At 44.4% G+C, this 17576-nt stretch overlaps 1 protein-coding gene across 3 annotated transcripts in view; it reads right to left on the reverse strand.

Moving 5' to 3' along the window:
- The window catches only part of BRCA2 (BRCA2 DNA repair associated), a 2020919-nt gene extending 2005449 nt beyond the window's left edge, over positions 1 to 15470 (reverse strand). For 2 of the 3 annotated variants that reach the window (XM_069639263.1, XM_069639261.1), the window contains exon 1: positions 15248 to 15468. The gene's annotated coding sequence lies outside the window, so the exon portion shown is untranslated. Of the gene's footprint in view, positions 1 to 15247 lie in introns of all 3 variants that reach the window. The other variant, XM_069639262.1, reaches the window with a different exon arrangement.
- Between the last annotated feature and the right edge of the window lie 2106 nt (positions 15471 to 17576).

Genomic DNA, 17576 nt, shown 5'->3' on the forward strand with positions numbered 1-17576 from the left:
CAGACAGGATATAGTTAGCTTGATAAACGTATCATCTCAATGACTTCTACGTTGCAATTATTTCAAAAAACAAACTTTCCTGGCACTCACACACAGGTCTTCTGCAATTTTAAAAGTGGAGGAGATAATTACTGTGGCACTATGTCCCATTAGCTGCTTTGGACTTGCAGTGAACAGATAAAAGAGGGTGGAGGGAGCCCCAGTGGCAAGAGGATTACCGGGTGACCTGTGCTTTCATTGAGCAAGGTAATTTGAAAAGCAAGTTGTGCTACACAAGGGTCAATTTAATTAGCAAACCTATAAAATTGCATAGCAAATTGCTATGTGACACTGCTTATTTTATGCATTGCCTATGCAGTACAGAGTAGTTATACTATCGGTGAACCATCAGTCTGCCCTTATCAGTGCAGAGCAGTCAAAATGTGACAATGGGTTAGTCCTTCATTCTGCCGTCTGTGACCCAGCAGCTGCCTCCGTCTCGGAACCAGAGAATGTCCTCAGTTTGCAGCATAGTGGCCCTGTTCGCAAACAAACTACAATCATTCATATTTGACGTTCAATACCTACCAGGATGAAAAAACACCCACGCTGATGGAAACTTCATTTACAAAAAAAATTCAATACTAAATTTAGAAGTGAAAAACACGAGAGACTGATGGATCTCACCCCTACCTTGTCTCACTACAACAAAGTCTCTGCAGATATCTCTGAGGAAGACAGTCTACTGACTAGACACAACAAGCACATTCATCCCGCCACACATCGCAACAATAATGTCATTAGCACAAAGGCCACTTGGGTAGCATACTATCGAAACGGAAAATGAAACAATGTTACTCGTGGCCAGAAATGGACATCGACATGCAGAGACACATTGCAGCATGCTCAGCTTGCAAGGAAGGAGACAAGAGAGACTCACAGTAGGCACACCGCCAATGCAGTCAGTCAAATCGACAGGAGTTCCATGGCAAAAAAAAGCATAATCAACTCATCGGCCAAATCTAACACATGCCCGTCGACCAAACATGCTGGTTAGTAATAGTAGACTACACGTCAAAATGGGTGGAAGCAACATTCATGCCAACCATTCCAACGCCCAATACATTCAAACACTGATGGAATATTCCAAAGAGAAGGCTGAGCCGATATCAGTTAACAGAGTTCAGTTTGTGTTGAATGAGATGGTTAATTTCCTCAAAAGGAACAACACCCATCACATACACGCGGCTCTATATCACCCATGGGGTCATGGACAAGTTGAGAGAGCTAAGACAATGATAAGAGTCCAAACAACTAGCCAGGACAAATGTCATGAAGCAGTCAAGAGGACACTGTCAGCACCTTGTTGCCCTGAATTCCACCCTAAGGGACATCCTTTCCAACTCACGAGAGGTTGCAAAGCAAACCAGGAGCTGATCCCCTCGTGCACGAGCACACAAGCAAACCCAACTGAACTCAACAAACCAAGTACCAGGAAAAGAGTGGAACGTATACAGAAACGACAAAGGTAAGAATTCAACAAGAACTAACTGTCATCCAAGAATTAGAATGTCAGGGATCTAGTGAAAATCATAATGCCTCAAAAATTGAACTCCTCATCAAGGAATTACAACCCTGCACTTGTGACAGAGGTACACTGCAACACCATAATCAGTAAAGGAGTAAGAAATGGAATTGGAGGCAGATTTAGCACTTATTTGACGACAAAGAGCCCTGCCATGTCCTTGCGACACCTTCCAGATCACTTCACACCAGCCACAACAGACACGCCCTCGTCCCTGCTTGGTGGTAATCAGGCACATTGGAATATGAAAGAGCAGCTCGAGTGCTCGCTCACAGGGCCTGGCTAAATATTTGTTACAGCTTGTGGGGGTCATTTCAATATGAATGGGCCCTCACTTGCTTACAGGTGTGGGGAGGGGATGGACAGAGTGTGTAGCACCCTCTTGTTCCTTAAATAAGAATGTTCTTTGGTCTCAAGGGGCAGGCAGCCAGAGTGGAACTGAAACACTAAACTGACACTTAAAAAGTGAGCAAGGTGCTAACGCAGACGAAACCAGAGCAAAAGAGGTGATAACGCTGCTGGATGCTGGGTGCCATCAAAGCCAGTCTGTAAACTGCTGAAAAGTGCACATTTAAAGTCTTCAGTTAAGGTGACAGCAGCCAGCAAAGGGCAGCCTCTAACATGCACACAAGGCAAAGTGCGTATTCAATACCATGAAAGTTACATATGTTGCTGTGTAGTAGCCAACATAGGGGCAGCCGATTGCGTCCTCCTACTTTCCCTGCCTGAGGCTCTTCAACACATACACAGAATAAAATCACAACATTGTGGGACTGTTCGGCACACAAGGCACTGATATGTACTAACTAGCTATATGTGATTTCATCGCAGGGGTTGGGGGGTGAAACATTGAGGGGTACTCTATATTTTCTTAACCCACTAAACACCCTTCCTAACATATTTTAGGACTGGTGCAATTATATAAACAAACTCCAGTCCAATAATATTTGGGGAAAGTGTTGGATAGTGGGTTAAAAAATACTGAGTGCCCCTCATGTTTTTTTTAGCGATTAAATCACTGGGTACCCTTCTAATTCCTTCCAGACCTGTCCAGCAAGATATACACATCCCTTTTCATGATACAGATTGACATGATCAGAAGTGCCATCCCAGTAAATAACATTAAAAGCAGTGGCATCAGTCTTCAGTACTCTAGGACACCATAGGTAAAAGACATTAAAAGAAGTTTTCAAGTGTAAGCCAAGAGAATAAGGTTTACTATTATCAAAATACTACAACTCAATAGTTTAGTAAACAGGAGGGCTTTTCTTCATAGGAACAATTGCAAACTTAATCACTTCTAGTGACACCCAATGTCAGACATGATTTGCTCAGGATCACACATTTTGTTAAAGTAGGGAAATCAGTTTCTGGACCACAGGCTGTGATTTAAGCACCCGACTACATATCTTCCCAGTGACATATAACAAATATTTTTTAAGGTTGGCTTTCCAATAACTACAGAATTTGAGTTTTTATAAATGCCTTGAAAAGTACACAAATCACAGAAGAAACCAACCTGACATGATATACATTCTTATAGAAATAGGTCGAGCAAAAGGGCATGTATAACTTAATATTCACCACCCTGAATACACGATTGCAGTAACATACTGCAAAGGAATGTGGACCTGAAAACAACATGAGTTGGTTTTTAAAAGGTTATTCACAGTGAAAGAGAATTCAATATAAGGTAATCCGCTTGACCCATTATTTTACACAGCATGCTGCATTATACTACCCTCCCATTTATTATCACCCCCAATCGTCCTTACCCAGGCTCCCCTGTGTCTGGGTCATCAAACTCTAATCGGTTTATTGAAATGAGGTTGACACAAAGCTGAACCTGGGGGAGCAGTGGGAAAGACGCTGTGCTTCCCTCAGCTTTTCACCATCACATGAAAAAGAGTTGGGAAGACTTTGGACAGATAATCCTGCTTCAGAGGAGAAAAATCAGGGCTTATTCCTTTTCCGAGCTGACTGTATGCGAGACATAAAATTGTGATAGTGGTTGGCTTAGCTACAGACACCCAAACCTGTTCGCTGTCCTTGGGTTTCATCTGGGCTCGTTTAGCTGCCAACTTGGTGCAAGGCGAACACAGATAATTCACACAAAAGGGATTTTCGTCAACCATGTGCATCTTTTTGGCCCATTTCAGTTCAACCTTATCTAAGTGGCTGCATTTTAATTGTTTCCCTGTTCATTTATCTACTGCAGCTGTGATTGCTTATAGGTGGGTAGCTAGAGCAAGCACCTGCCCACCTAGCATCACAAATATGCTCCCCTTTCACTCCTGATTCCTTTTTCTTCTATACAGCCCTATTTTGGCCCCCTCTGTTTTCCTTACTAGCTGGTTTGTTTGTTTTATTACTTGTATTGCGCACCAGACCCAAGGGTAACCGGGCGCATTGAATACGACAATTTACAGCTTAGTTACAGAAACACAGAGGCACATGTGGCGACAATAAATATACAAAGAAGGCATACAGTCCTACTCAGACCTACTCAGACAGGCGCTAAATGCTGAGTGGTGGATGTGCAAAAGTACAGTCAAACAGTGGAGGGACATGCGGAGTAGGTCTAGGCAGTTAGTAGTCTTATTTCTCTGCGTCTTATCTTATCTAGCAATATCTTCTCTACTATCCCACTCTTTTAAAACTTGTCTCCTGTTCTTTCCCCCTTCCCTTAATCCTCCTGCCCTTTCTCAATTTCTGCCAAAGTTTCTTTTTTTATCAAGATCGTGCACTCTTCCTCATTTTGCTGCTATTCGCATACTCACCTGCCTTCCTTCACTCCATTTCCTCCCCCTTCGTTAACCCACGTTACACACAATTTGCCTACATTGCTGCCCCTCCACTGCCTGTTCCTTACTCACTTTGCGCCATTGTCTCCCTTTCTCCTGTGCTCCCTCACTCTACATTTCTCCCTGACTCTTTAGACCTCTGTAATTCCCTATTCTCCTTACACTCCTGAACCCCCAGCTCTGTTTTCCTCCCTTTCATTCTCTTTACCTTGCATTTCCCCTCATTGTTTTGCCTCATTAACTATTGACCCATTCTCCTGCCCCGGTTCATTCTCTAGACCCATTCAAACTTTTACCCTTGCCTGGCTCCTTTCAATCACCTCATCTGCTGCCTTCTCTCTCTCTCAATCTCTCAGGCGTCTGCCCTCCTCCACTCTCCACTCTCCTGTCCGATGAGTCTTCATGTCACCTGCTCGTTTTCTCCCTCACTATCTTGTCCGTATTCTTTCCCATTTCCATTCACTGCCCTGAAGCAGGGCCCTGTGGAGCTGGAGGAGATATGGTGGTGGGTTGGAGTCAAGGGGTCTTTCAATTGCCACAAACAGCACCCACAACAAAGGTAACTCCTGCTAAGTTTTGAGATTAAAAGGTGAGCTCCTTTAAGTCTGTGATGTTCAATGACATTTCAAGTGTGTGGAGTAAGAACCCTGGGGATGTGTACAAAATGGATCTGCATGCAGTAGGGATTATCCTGTGACATCACCTCCTGTAATGTCCTTCCCAGCCCATTGCCATGAACCCTGTAATTTCCAACCTTAGCTTCAGGCTTAATCATTCAATATTACCATTGACAGCAAAACCTGGCGAGGAGGCCCAGCTGCCCCCAGCTTGAGCCAGGCCCCTTAACACTGAAAGCTGTATAAAAAAAAAACAAATTAAAAAACAAAAACACACAACTTAAAAAAATTACTTTTTTTCCCCCAAAGTTCATCATTGTTCAACTCCGCTGTCATGCGCAGTGGGAAGGTCAGGCACACCGCCTTACAGAACACTCATACCCGCGGTGATTCTCTGACACATAACATAGCGAGAATCTCCAAGTCACAGTCAGCCCTTCACATGATCACGCCTCCTGTGGTGCGAGGGAAGCGTCACCAACTTCCAGGTTCTGTCAGAGGGCGATACTATTTGTTCCCTCGTTTCCGCTGGCAACTGCCATGGAGATTGCGAGAGGGCCGGAGCAAGAGTAATCGACAACAACTACTTCCTGGTTCCGGGCCGAACTCTCGGTCACGTGCCCCGAGCTCCACTCACGTGATCAGGAGTCGGCAGGTATAAAAGCGACGCACTTTGAATCACTCGTCGCTTCACAGCTGTTTCGCAACACTGTTTGGCGTTTGATTCACGTTAGATTCATTTGGTTACAGATCTCAAGCTTACGGATTACAGACTGGGTTTTCTTGTTCCTTGGATTTGGCGTTTGGTTTCTGCTTGGATTTACAGACTTTTTGACTTTAGCTCACATTTCGTGGATTGACTGGATTATCCTTATCTGCTTTGTAAAGTATTCTACACTCTTCAGAATTCCTCAAACTGCTACGTTACCACAGTTTCAGAATACTTCCAAGAATCATCAGGTGGTAGCCAGCGCTGAGTTTCTGGTGCCTTGGCTTTAAAAGATTACCGACGCTTCCCTGCACCACAGCCTCAGAGTTACTGGCAGTTAGAATATAACCCTTGGGTAAGCCCTATTCCAATAACAGTTACATTGTTGACAGTACTGTGTTTGTTTGTACTAATACCTAATTCGTTCCACAGCTCTTGGGTCCTCGGCGGCGTCTGGTCCTGCGAAAGAACAACCACCACCTGTGGCCTCAAGTCTCGCACGGGGAGTGATTTTTTGTTCTTCTCTCCGTGTGGAAATTGGGGACAGAGGCCCATATATTCTTCACAACGAGTCAAGTTACGACATCCGCCCACTCCCGGAACCGCCTCCATGCCCCGCCCACCTTGGGCCCATTTTCATTTTTGCCCACGGGGCCCTTTGCCTTAAATCTGCCACTGAATGTAATACGTCTTGAGTAGCAATATATTGAAGAAAGGAACCCGAAAACCAACCCGAAAACCATCCAAGACATGAAGTTATCGGCCACCATGGAAGGTAAAGCAGCACAATTCCATCTAGTAGCAATGAAAACGTACCATTGAACCATGCAGAACCAACTAGGGTTGAGAAAAGACATGTGGACAGCATCTCTTACAGAGAACAATTGATGAAAAGTACTGAAGTGAACAGTGGCAATAATAGGTCCCTGTGCTCTGCTACTGCTTATGTATACATGTGTACTGTGTGTACTTACTAGTTAAGATAAACCATCTAAGAACGACTCATTCGTCCTTTCCGGAGAGTAACTTTTCTACAGAATCCTCACTCATGCCAACTAGCGCTGTTAACAGGGAAAACTTACAATGTTTCCAGAAAGCAAAGCTTTTAATAGTTTTTCTTTTTAAACGTTCTCCATCTTAAACTATACCGCTCCATAACTGCCAAATGACCCGTGACTTGCGGGTTTGACCCGCAAATTAAACAGTTTAGTTTGTTTATTTATAGAGCGCGTCCGAACCCTCAGGTAGCTGGGCGCATAATCATGTGGACAACATAGTTACATATTGTTGCGCGCAGCAAAAAGAAAGAGTACATACATTCAATGGTACAGTATGTGGCATGAGATAAATACAGTAGATAATATAGGACCTGGTTACATGGTGGCCCGTTACAGGTAAGTTAAGGCATACAGTTGAAATTGGTAGAGTGAAGCGGCCTGGAGTTGGTTAAGTAGCAGAGTGTTAGGCAGAGTCAGGATTTCACCATGGCTCTGAATGGCCAGAAGGAAGCTTCTGATCTGATTGCAAGCGGGAGTGTGTTCCAGCATTGTGCTGCGAGAACTGGGAAGCTGGAACCTCCTGCTGTTTTTAGATTAAAATGGGGGACCTTGAGTTGGTGCAAATATGGAGTTCTGGTGGGTCTGGTAGTGCTGTGTCTAGAGAATTTGTCAGATAGGTAGCGCGGGGCAGTCAGTGACAGGCACTTGTGTGTAATGACAAGAGTTCTTAGCTTGATTCTGTCTCGGATTGGGAGCCAGTGGACATATTTGCTGGCAATGGAGATGTGAGCCTTGCGCATGAGGTTAAGAGCGCATCTTAAGGCATTATTTTGAAGAATCTGGAGTCTGTTCAGATTTTTAGTGGTGGTGCCTAGGAAGAGTGTGTTACAATAGTCTAATTTAGACTATATCAGTGCTCTGGATAAGGTGAGGCAGCTGGTTGAAGATAGAAAAGGTCTACACCTAAATTCTTCACCTAAACTGCACTGATTCTGCAACTGGGCCACTCTCACCGACCTCGGTCCTGGGCCCAGTCACTCTTCACTTGCACTGCCTCCCTGGCAACCCCTGCACTGCGGGACTGTCTCTCTGTTTCTATTCTACTTATTTGTACTGCACTCCCCCCTCCCCCTTCCCCTTGCACTTTTTCCCTTCCCCCCACCCCTACACTTGCGCGGTCTGAATGACACCTGGCCTAGTAGGATCGTTGTCTGTCTTCCCCTTGTTCCCCCCTCCCTGCCTCGTCGCGCCTTGAAACACTTGTGTATAGGCGCGTTACAAATGCCATATCATATCAGATCATACAGGCATTGATAAGTTTGTTGGTGTATGTGGTAGATGAGATGGTAGCATTTATTTGTTTTTTCAGTGATATGGTGGAGTCAAGGTACACACCGGTACACACCTAGAGTTTTGACCTCTTTGGAGACTTTTATGATGTTGCCATCGATGGAGAAAGATTGGTACCTAGAGTCCAATTTATTGAGGCGGGCCTGGGAGCCTATGATAAGCAGTTCCGTCTGATCATCATTGAGGCAGAGACTGTGTGTAGCCATCCAGGCTTGGATTTCTAGAAGGATTTCGTTAAGCTTTTCAACATCTTCTTCATAGCAACCAGTGAGTGTGATGAGGACCTGTGTGTCGTCTGCGTAATTAGTGTAGCTGACACCCAGATCGTCAAGACGGTCGAAGAGAAGCTTAGTGAAGATGTTGTAAAGTGTGGGAGAAATGCAGGAACCTTGGGGGACTCCACATTGGATTGGGATAGGGTGGGCAGCCGCTGAGGGGGCGAAGACCCTAATCGACCTGTCAGACAAAAATTACTGAATCCAATTGGGGGCATTCTGTGAGAATGTGGCAGCCGATGAGAGGTGTTGTGTAAGGATCTGGTGGTCAACCAGGTCGAAGGCAACGGAGAGATCGAACAGGAGCAATATGGCCAGTTTGCCCTTGTCTTTGGCTTCATCCATTTGGATTTTTAAATCCAGGAGGGTGGTTTCGGTCCCATGCCTGGGTCTAAAGCCGGATTGTCGCAAGCCTAAGAGGTTATTGTCTTCCAAATAATGTTGTATTTGGAGGTAGGCTACTCTGTATAATATTTTGAGGAGGAAAGGGACCGTAGTGATGGGTCTGTAATTTGTGGGAATATTAGGGTCTAGGTTGGGTTTTTTGAGAAGGGGGAGAACCCACGCTTCTTTGAGGTTATTAGGGACTACTGAGTTCTTGAAGGAAGAATTGATCAGTGACGTGATGAGGGGGGGCTAGATCTTTGGCTCCATCTTTGATGACAGAGGCGGGGCATAGGTCACCTTTACAGTTGGATGGTGTAAGGCTAGCGATTATCTTGACTACTTCCTCTTCGGTGACTGGGGAAAAGTAGAAAGGTGGGGTCTTTTTTGCTGTTGAGAGTATCTTTGGCGGCAAGGATGGCTTTTTTGGCTTCTATCTTTGCTTGTAGAAGGGCAATTTTGTTGGAGAGGGCTAGTTGGATATTATTGCACCATGCCTTATCCTTCGTGCAGTCCTCCGTGGGTGGCAGTGGAGATTCAAGTTCTCTTAGTATAGAGAATAATTATTTCGTACCAGATTTGGCGTTGTGTATTCTTGTGTTATAAATCTCTTTTTTGGCGTTTAAGATAGCGGATTTGTAGATGGAGGCAGCTGTAGTGAATTTGTCTTTAGTGGAGAGAGATGGGGCTTTTCTCCAGCTAGTTTCTGCCGCTCTTTTGATGTTGCTGAGAGCTTTTAGTTCTGCTGAGAACCATTTGTTGGTGTGGGCAATGGGTTTGGCTTTACGTTGTTTGAGTGGAGCTATCTGGTTGAGGGCTAGTTCCAACGTGTTGTTGTATAGGTCTACCAGGGTAGACGGGTTGTCATTCTGCAAGGGAAGGTTGGCTTTAGTAATGGGCATGAGAAGTGGTCTAAGGTTTTCCATGGTGATGTTGCGATTGTTTCTAGAGATTATATGTGGTGTCCTAGAAGGCGGTGTTGTATTGGGTACAGTTCTGGGTAGAGAGAAGGTGATAAGGTGATGGTCGATGCAAGCATAAGGTGTGATGTCTGTCAGTGAGAGGTTGCAGTTGCCATCTGCCAGCCAGTCTAGGGATCTGCCTTTTATATGTGTAGGTTTGTTAATGTGTTGAGTGAGGCCTAAGTGAGTAATGGTGTCATTGAGAGAGGTTCCATGATTGTCGTTAGGGTCATTGAGTCCTAGGTTAAAGTCACCCATAATGATGATTTGTGATTTGGGTTTAGTGTTCGTGGCGAGTAGGAGAGAGATATCCTCTTCAAAGGTGGATAGGGCGCCTGGAGGTCTATATATAATGTGTAGGAGGATGGTTTGGGTGTCTGACAATGGGAGTTTGATGGAGAGGAGTTCAGCTGAAGGTAAGGTTGAGTTAGTTGCTTCTCTGATGTTTAGGTTAGTTTTAGCAATAATAGCCACACTTCCTCCTATCCCGTTTTTTCTGTGAGCACGGAAGATGTTGTAGTTATCCGGGATGACTAAAGCTAAAGTGGGACCAGCTGCTAAGTGGAGCCACGTCTCAGTGATGGATATGAAGTCGAGGTGGTTAGCAGAGATAATGTCTGCAACATCTGTGGCGTGGGCTACCAGGGAGCGGGCATTAATGAGAGCACCCTTTATGGGAATGGAAGTAGGGTTGACTTTCGAGGGTGGAGGAATATGGGGAGTTGTGATGTTTTGGCTCGCTGTGGAGACGATATGCAAAGTCTGCTGCGTATGGTTCTTAGTCAGGTTGGTCATCGTTGTAATGAGTTTGTGGCTAGCGCTAGTGCGGAAGCTAAGTCTAGCGTTTCTATATGTGGTGGATGGAACAGCATTCAAGATGGTGGTAGTGGGTAGGTAGAGGCGAGAGCCTAGTCGTATGTTTCTAAGAAGTGTGGGGCATGGTGTGAGGGGTGTGGGTGGGCGCACAAATCTGTTTATCCATTCCATAGGGGAAAGTGGTTCTGGGTAAAGTGGAATGGTCGTGCTGGTACAGTTCTGAGGTGCGATATTGTGGAGTAAGGGAAGGAGAGTTGCCATGGTGAGGGTGGCACCTCTTAGGGTGGCCATCATAGGAGGTTAGGCTCCTGGTAGTATTGGTAGAGGAAGGGGTCAATGGTTTTGTGTGTTGGCAGTTTGTAAGGTGGAAAGTGAACTTGGATGGTAGTATATGCAGTAGATGTAGACAGAGTTTACATTGGAACAGCATCAGTCAATGTGTAGAATGTGCGATCATAAGGTCAGCACTAGGAAGCACTAGATAAGGCAGGGCCGTCTCAGCAGGGCAAACCAGGCAGTTTAAGACTTAAGTCTCCGGGACGCAAACATGTCCGAAAACCCACAAGCAAAGCAGGAGAAACTAGGTCATCATGTTACTAAAGCAGTGAACCTTTCAGATTCAAAGCGGGCCTTTCATCTGCTGGCAGTGACTTTGCTCAAGTCTGCTACTGTAAACAGTCACAGGCATTTAACCTCCTGCCATGACCACATCTTTGGAGACTTACCAGGCCCTGCACCCAGTCCCCCACACACTCACGTCTCCAAAACGGTGAGGCTGCTGGTTTTCTAACGTGACTCTCCACTGGTCCACATTTCAAATCTGCCCAATATATTTCCATGAAGCCATGAAGAAAACGGGTTTTCTTTCATGTGGAACTTCACGTTTCCATTACACTGTGTATAATTGAAGCTGCAATTAACTTAAGGAGAATGATTAGTAGTACATTACTTGTTTATGCATTACTAAATCTGAGAAGCTATGTGGTCAGTCAGAGCCAAAGCGGCACCTGCGGCCTGGAATAGCTTGCTGTTGGATCTCAGGCTGGAAACAAAACTAGAGCCTTTTAAGAAAAGTTTAACTTGGTTGTCTGACTAATCTTCTTGCTTTTGCTCATTCTTTCTCCCTGGCTGTCCCTTGATTATGTATTTGTCTTGTCTGCGCAATCATGCCTACAGGTCCATTGCTGCGCATTATAAGTCCATTAAAGTAAAGTAAAAGCTCTAAACTGCAGACTGGGTTCAAAGGCAAGCTTCTCCACTTAGTGTGTGATCTTGAGCAAATCATTTTTTCTCTTATTTTACCTTATTTAACAAAATTGTTAGGCCAATGGGGAAATAAAACGTGATTTAAGTGTCAGAGTCATTTTCACAGGGTATTGATAGGCCCAGTTAAAAAGAAACCTAATTTCTTAAAATAATCATAATAGATATACAATGGTTTACAAACTGGTTAAATATAAATCCAGAAAATAGTTTTTTGCTCCATTAGTACAAATACTACGTAACTATTGTTTTAACATGTCAAGAAAGTCACCTAGAGTTAACGAAAGAGCTCATAAGAGTGTTTTGCCCATGATCACAAGGCACACCATTGCAATCCCACCACTTCTGCGTCCCAAGCGAACAGGTGAGCCCCTGGCGCCCTCTTAAAATCTTGGGCCATGCCCTCCTCTGCCCCCAGGCCCCGCGTGCTGCCTCGTACCCCCAGCCCTCTTCCGGATTGGTCCCGTCCCTAAACCCGCCACCCGTGACTGGCTGGCCTGCATCAGGCACCAAGAACTATACCCACCGCACTGGGGATTACGCCTTTTAAAAACTCGGCGTCCCCAAGCAAACAGGCGAGCCCCTGGAGCCCCCTTACCCACTTAAAATCTTGGGCCTTGCCCTCCTCTGCCCCCAGGCCCCACGTGCTGCCTCGTACCCCTGGTCCCCTTCCCTCTACCAAGAAAGCAGGCCTAGGTGAGTTTACCCCCGGAGCCTTGCCCCAGAGGCCTCCCAAACAATTTCAACACTGAAAAAGTGTTTAAATGGCTTTTTTTTTGCGCGCTCTGTGCTGCTTCGGTATCCTTCCCCATGCCCCCTCCCCCAGCCCAATTCCGCCCCCCAAACCTCTCCCTGCACACTGACTGGCTACTCCCCCACATATCACCAACCCTCCCAGGGCAGCCCTCTGCCCGGCAGCCCCAGCGGCTAAGGGCGGCTCCCAGGTGTCCGCAGTGGAAGCCAGCAAAAACTGAGTGTGGCATGGGTGGGGAGTAGAGCAATTACTCTACTCCAGAAAACCCCTGCCACTCTATCTTACCTCCCAATAACATAGGCCGCCATAGACTTACACCAGGTATACTCAGAAAGATTTGTGACCACCAGACTGAACTATTCATGACATGATTGTAGAAGTTGGCTTGCATTACATACTAACATACTTGTCAAGGTCAACAAGCGCCGCACTTAGGTAAAAAAACCTGATTATTAGCATGTCCACACTTAGATAGAATTGTGAATATTAGCATGCGCCGCATTTAGATAGAAATGCGATTGTTAGCACTCGTATGGAATTCTGAACTTTAGCTTGCATCGCACCGCAATAGAAATAGGATTCTCAACATACACCAAACTTAGAATTCTGAACTTTAGCTTGCGCCGCATCTAGACAGAAATGTGATTGTTAGCACTCGTATGGAATTCTGAACTTTAGCTTGCATCGCATCTAGATAGAAATGTGAATGTCAGCATGTACCGCACCTAGATGGAATCCCATAATTGCAAGGACAGCAATGCCAACTAACAATTTCATCCCTCTGCATACACCTCTCAAACTCTAACCAAACACAACCACAAGCCTAAAATGCAGCAATCCGCACAAACTTCACAACACTGCAACAACAAAACAAACCACACATAGACTTGCACAACAGCACACGACAACTACCGACCGTAAAACGCCCCAAGCCCAGCCAACGGACCCACCGGGCTGAGGCTGCCAACAGCACATCACTGCTCTCTTGCACTTTTCCAGCTTATTCCCATTAACACCCCCCTCCTCCCCTTTTTCAGAGCCGCCAGAGCGCCAGGGAACCACTCCGGTGGCGATAATGTACAAATATCCTTTAACATTAACATTAACTTCAAAAAACGGATTAAAGGGGAAGTTAAAAGTGGAATGCATACATGAACTTTAATCAATTGGAAGACAGACATGTTGAGGCTTGGCGAAAACAGAGAGACATGGTCAGTGGATGTGAATGTAGACTTCACAGATAAAGAATGGAAGGATATACTTTGAGTGAGTGCCAACTTGGGAGTAGACTTAAATTTACGTATGATCAGACAAAATAATAGGTAGAGTGTACTGGACACCGGTTAGGATGTATAAATTGAAACTGCAAATGGATGATTTATACTTGGAATGTGGAAAAGACAAAAGGTACCTTGTTACACCTTCTTTGGAGTTGTCCAAGAGTTCATAGCTTTTGGAATGAGGGGATTGATAGAGTTGAAATGATTCTAAACATAATTTTACAGAGATCGGCGGTTAATATAATCTTACTTCTACATCAGGATAGATGTAAAAATTCAATCAAATACGTTTGGATTGATAAGATTATGTTAGTAGCAATGAGAACGATTCTCCGGGTTTGGAAAACCAGGAAGAAGCCTTCAGTAGAAGACTGGTTAGTGGAATTGCAGACCTTATCCAATTATGAAAAAATCTCATTCAAGGCAAAAGAGAAAGAGGAGGAATACATTTCGGTATGGGGACCATTCAATGCCTTATATGACTGAATATCGTAGGTGTGGATAAAATTGGGGAATGGGATTTCTTCACTGTTTTTTTTCTTTCCCCATTCTCTCTTCTCTCTCTAATTTTTCAACTCTTTCTTCTTTACCCTGTTTATAGTGGATTAGTCTGGTACTTATCTGTGTGAAGTCTTGTATCTGTGTGTGTGTCATGAAAGGAATTATGGGTATATTTGTAATTTACTGCTTGCTTCTGAGGGGAGTACATTTGACTGTAATGTTTACTTAAAATTCTATACTGCACAAAATGTAGTTAAACAGTGTTTATGAAATTGCTAAATACTCTTGTAACATATTGTGATGAAATATATTTGTTGACATACTAATAAAAAGATGTAAAAAAAGCGGAATGCAGCTCACACTTACACTGGGAAATGCAAATAAGAGGACATGCTCGCCTGTTAAAACTAATGGCAAAACACAGTCACTTAAGAACAGGTCATCTCTTTTTGGGGGAAAATACCCTTATGTACACGATGAAACACCATCGCAAAAGGTAAATCAAAGTGAACTGGGATTGTTACCGATTCTATTGCAAAACGCCCTCTACGCGGTGGGTTCATATCATATTCTATCTTTTTTAAGGTGGCGGGTCTGGTTATGCAAATATGCAATTTTTTGCAAGTAGGGCCATAGTAGTGTGGGCACCGCGCAAATGACCCTCCTGACAACTCTAAAAAGTTGGCATCTATGCATCTCCTCAATTTAAGCATACTCAATTGTACCTTGACGTGTCAGGACAATCTACCTATTCGCGCACAGAGACTTATAGAAAGAATGTGCACATACATTTCAAACATTGCAATTATGTAACAATAGCATGCCGACACACTGGCACCTAATGAAGACCTTGGAAGTTGTTTTTACTCCTCACTGCCACTGTACGCAAGAGAATGCAATGCAACTGAGCACCAATAGGGATAAAAGAGAGATGTGCACCAGATCGTGTGAGAAGCATCTTATTGCTTACCCAGCTAGCTGTGAAATAACTCGGAATGGCGCGCACGTGACAGGGTTAGACTCCGATTCCGTTACTAGCAAGTATCCCACGTCGCTGAGTTACTCTGTTAAGTGTTCGTTCTTCCCGGGCTTCTTCACTAGCCCGTGTGCTTCCTGTACAAAAACAACCCACCATCAGCACTGACTGGACGTTCGCCGTTCCCGCAGTTAGTTCGTATTGGAGAAAAGGACCTAACAGCGCAACGACGGGTGACATGTACGTCAAATATCACCGTCTGTGAAAGATATACGGAAGTTGGGAGCAGTGGAGCCGAAAATCTGCGTGTACGTACCACCCTGTGCGCTCCAGTGCCGTGTCCCTGAAAATGACAAGTTTAGATCTACCGGAGAACTTGTATCAGGCACATTTCTTAAATTACAACAAGCAACGCCCGCTCTCAACAGATCTCGTTGAGCTATGACTGTTTCCGTGGCACAACGACCATTGGCCATTTTGGGTTTATAGTGACTTGACCTGGCCGACCTACAAAGCCGTGGTAGGACCAGGGCTTTAAGTGAGGTAAGAAATTGTGCAGGTTGCCCTCATTTTGGGTCGTGGCTTGCATGATGGGCGTGGCCTGAAAAGTCCACAAACCATAGTAAGGTATGCAAACAAATATATAAAATTATCTAAGCATTTGTATGCGTACCTTACTATGGCTTGTGTACTTTGCAAGACATCTTTTATAAATACAGAAATATGTTACATATTTCTAAGGTTATAAAAGATGGCCAGAAAAGTACACAAACCATAGCAAGGTTCGCACATAAATATATAAATGATTACATTTATATAATATTTTCCGTGCTTTACTATGGTTTGTGTAGTACTTCAAGCAAGAAAAGTACACTAACCATAATAAGGTATGCACACAAATATATAGCATTTATCATAGCTCTCAACCATTTGTGTCGCAAAGGCAGAAGAAAATACCAGATTTTGTTGTTCGCGGGTGAGTCAGCTGAAACAAATGGGCGTGCAATAGGCTTGGTGGGTGAGTCAGCTGTTTACCAGGCGGGTGACACCTGCCAAAAGTGTGTGAGTTTTAGATCTATGATTTATATATTTGTGTGCATACCTTTCTATTGTTTGTGTACTTTTCAAGCCTTCTTTTTTAAACAGAAATATGTAACATATGTCTATGTTTATAAAAGATGGCTTGAAAAGTACACAATTCAATCCTTTGCCCCTCCCGCACAGTCTCTGAAGCACTGCCCTCCTCCAGCATTTAAAGGGTTAGATACCCCCCACACTCTTTACCCAAACATTTTTTAGTCTAGAGCCACCCCTCCTGTGTTTCGGAACTACAGGTCCCTTTTGTCAATTTGCAATCTGTGCAGATAAGTTTTGAAGGGTCTATGAAGATGGACCATGACGGAGTTATGGAAGGGGGCTTCTGGAGAGGTGCAGTAATATGCCAATCTGATGGAGTAATGAGGAGGCTTCAATTGATTTTTGATGTTGCTCTTTTGTATCTCTAGAGTTCATATAATAACATGACTGCCAATCAGTTACACATGTTTACTTTCAATCTATTGACATATGAGCGTGCAATTCTGTAAATTCCTTTATTTCTGCATTTATTCCTTAGAGAACAATTCTTTCGTGAATGTATGGAACAAACACCCATACAGCATCTAAAAAATGTTTTTGTGTATAACTAGTGATATCAAAAACTATTATCACACCATGTGTTTAGTGACAGTAAAAAAGAGGCATTTTGGCGGAATTGCCACCAATGGCCTTTCTGCCTAAATCCCAGTGGAGTCCTACTCCATAAATGGGGACTAACACCTACATACTACCACTTGTAATCCAGCGGTAATTCCGCCAGACCACGTGGCGGTAACAGTAAATCTGTCTGGTGGTATCTCAGCAGATGTACCGCTGAGATACCACCAAACTTGTAATGAGGCCCAAAGAGGGGATTCTTTTGAGTTCTATGTTATAATACACACCTTTTTCATTCCCTCATGGATTCCTCCAATTGTGTTTCATGCTTTATTGAAAGTAAGACAGCTAAAGGACAGGGTATCAGTTTTGAGTGTTATACGCCAACCTGGTTAGCTGCAGTTATGACGGAAAGAGACACTAAGATGTCCAATATGTCGGAGGCGGGGGAAGAGGTATGACTTTCATGTGATTAGGTGCAGCTCGGTCCCTGGGCTTTGGCCCTGGCTTACAGATAATGTTGGAGGACCTGGGAACCTCTCAGTAGCCTCTTAAATCAACAGTGAAGGAGGTATCGCCTCTATGGTTGCAGGTCCAGCACATTCCTTGGGTTTGTGGCCCCCAGCCT

Source organism: Ambystoma mexicanum, chromosome 7q, assembly GCF_040938575.1.
Source record: "Ambystoma mexicanum isolate Mex_15411 chromosome 7q, UKY_AmexF1_1, whole genome shotgun sequence".
In the NCBI taxonomy this organism is placed as follows: domain Eukaryota; kingdom Metazoa; phylum Chordata; class Amphibia; order Caudata; family Ambystomatidae; genus Ambystoma; species Ambystoma mexicanum.